The sequence below is a fragment of the Carassius auratus genome, unplaced genomic scaffold (assembly GCF_003368295.1).
Source record: "Carassius auratus strain Wakin unplaced genomic scaffold, ASM336829v1 scaf_tig00028800, whole genome shotgun sequence".
Classification (NCBI taxonomy): Eukaryota; Metazoa; Chordata; class Actinopteri; order Cypriniformes; family Cyprinidae; genus Carassius; species Carassius auratus.
The window spans coordinates 20,271-23,362 of record NW_020525721.1 but is presented as its reverse complement, the minus strand read 5'-3'; positions in this window follow the sequence as shown (position 1 = coordinate 23,362).

The following is a 3,092-nucleotide window of genomic DNA, read 5'->3' as shown; positions in this document are numbered from 1 at the left end:
GAAATTGTAAATATATGGTTCCAATTGAATCAATTAAGTTATTTCTTGAAAAGAACAATAATTCTACAATTTCACACATTTGTTTTATGTAGCCAACACATGTTTTCTGCTGAACATTCCAAGATATTAGAGGAAAGTGACAGGGTTTTGAGGTTGTGGTGAACCTAGAACTGTAAGTATTTTGACATACTTTAACATAAAATATATATACAGTATAGACCAATATATAGGCCTAGTTATAAGGATACGACTACTACTACTACTACTAATAATAAATAAATCTCTAAGGCTAAACTAGCAGTATAAATTATTTAAAGTTGTTTTTGTATTTCGGCCAAAAAGTTTATTTTTGGATAGAACTGTAAGTACTTTGACAGATGTTTTAAAAATAATAATAATAAAAAAATTGAAAAAAATGTGAATTTAAATATCAAAAATTTTTAATGACATTTTCTAAAAACACAGTAGATATCAGTAATGCAAATTTGAGGGAAAATTATTTTTCGTGTCAGTAGGCTATATGTGTTTTGGCCATGACCATAGTCACTTTATCTTCTATACATATTTTTTTTATATTCATTTTCTTTTTTAACATACTCCAGTTCTTGTTAAAACACCCTAGATGTGCTAATTTTGTGCATTTAGAGCACTTCTTGTGTGAAATCATATTTATTTTGTCCATCAAAGGTGTACTTTTACTTTAACTGTCAGCAGCGCAGCAAAAATAGAATTAATCGCCAAAACGATCGCGACACTGCTGCTTCTGCTCTGCTCCTGCAACGCTGTGCCGCGCAGCCTCAGCGTGCGGTGTGAACACTCTCATCTGTTAACATAGGCACGAAAAAAATACGCGCTGCTTCTGCTCTGCTGCCGCTTGCGTTGTGAACCCGGCGTTACTCACCTTGAAGTCATCCTAGGTGTATATGTCTTTCTTATTTCAGACTAATTCATTTGGAGTTATTTTAAAAATTGTCTTTGATCTTTCAAGCTGTTCGATGCAACGTAGCACTCCATCATTGCTAATTCGCCAGAGAGTCTCGTGAAAACCAAAGTTTGTTAACAGGAGCAACGGAAGCAAAGTTTCCTTACTTAAGAAAAGGAAAACTCTTGGATTACATCGAAATCCTATGACATTCTTCTTTACAAATCCTCGTTTTGTACTTCTAATTAGTGACCTTTGTTTTGTTTTGATTTCTCCGCTGTGTTTTTGCATGCGTCACTTCTGAGCGGTGCATGCGCAAAGCTGACCTCATACATCATTCCCCCGGAACTGCTTCACTTACAACTGTGAGCGCAAGCTAGATTAAAGTGATTATTACATTTTGAATATGGATATTTTTCTTACAAAAATGCATTGATCCACTACAGAAGGCCTTTGTTCAACCCCTGGAGCCATGCAAGACCCTTTTTTTAATGGGTGAGCTTTGTATTAAACTCCTCATGAACCGATGGAGTGCAACACTCACTAAGTTGCAGGCTTTTACAATTTTTTAAACAACTCCAACTGAATTCTTCTGAAAGAAGAAAGTCATATAGACCTAGGATGATTCAGGGTGAGTAATTTATAGCTTAATTTTATTTTTGGCTGAACTAACCCTTTAAGAACACACACACACGCACACACACACAGACACACACACACACACACACACACACACGCACGCACACACACACACAATATTATACACTATATAAGTTTTCTTCAAATGCATGATTTCTTCACAAATCACACATTGCTATATCTGTCATAAACACTCAAAGGAAGGATCTTCAGTTCAGTTTAGAAAGTTTTACACATTAGGAAATAAATAGATAAAGAATCATCTGAATGGTGTAAACTCACATGAATACTAATAATAGTTTTCTATAAAAACTGTTTTAATTATGTATTGTGTGAGTCACCCACAGTGTTTCACTAAAGAAAATCCTCATTCTCACTGGCTGCTGCTTCTGTAGACACACTAGTAGAGCAGAATAGTATTATTTGGTGATGTAAAGAGTGAAAATTAAACAATGGGAAACATTTTCACACTTAAATCAGGCCTGAATATGGATGCCAAGGTTGTTTTATTTATTTATTTATTTTGGTGCACGAGTTACGTTGGTTTTGCTGTGTTTCAAAGATTGAATATACTAGTGTCATCTTTGCTTCTTTGTTCATTTGCATTATTATTTGCTTCACCTTAGCTATGATAAAAAAGACTTTCTAAGCCTGGAACATCTAAACGTCCTCCACTGCCTGTTTCAAGCACTGATTTCCAAAATGTGTCCAAAAAGTGAGAGAACATACTCCTTGTCATTGCTCATGTACAGGACGGAGGCATCAAGATGTAATCCTTCATATTTATTATCTAAAAAGCATATTTATTAATAAAAATCTGAAATTCAGAGTCCAAACCGGGGCGGGGTTTATGATCTATCCTGGGACCAGCCACCTGTGACTAGTGCAGCACACTGAATCTAATCAATCAATATACATGACTGCTGCTGCACTGCAATTAATTCCACTTTAAAGTAAGCGAAAGTGTTTTGAAAGGAAAGAAAAGTTCAGGCAGAATTACGATTGCCTTGTGCATGGCGAACCAGAACCACAAGTTCATTAATTATGCACAGAAATATTGACAGGCAGTTGTGCTCTTGCGGTCATAAAATATTAGAACATAGTATATCATGATTATTCGTGGGTTTGCACTGCAACATAAAAAATGCTGCAATATCACCACAATTTCTCAGAAAAGCCACAGAAAATTCTGTTGTTTTAGAAAAAAAAAAAAAAAGTCCAGCAAAACCCTGGTGACACTGAAGTTCAGTGTCTAACATCATTGTGGTATCAGTACATAAAGTACAGCAATGCTAACCCTAGCTAAAAACTACTGAATACACCTTTAATAAGGAATATAGTACATGGTATAAGACATGGGCTATGTAAAACATTTATACCATTTTTCTAACTATATATTATAATTGCAGTATGGAAGAAAGTGTCCACCCAAAAGTGAAAATTTTCATTAATCACTCACCCTCTTGTCGTTCAAACCATAAGACCTTTGTTCATCTTCAGAACACAAACGGAATTTAATGGAAACAAAAGC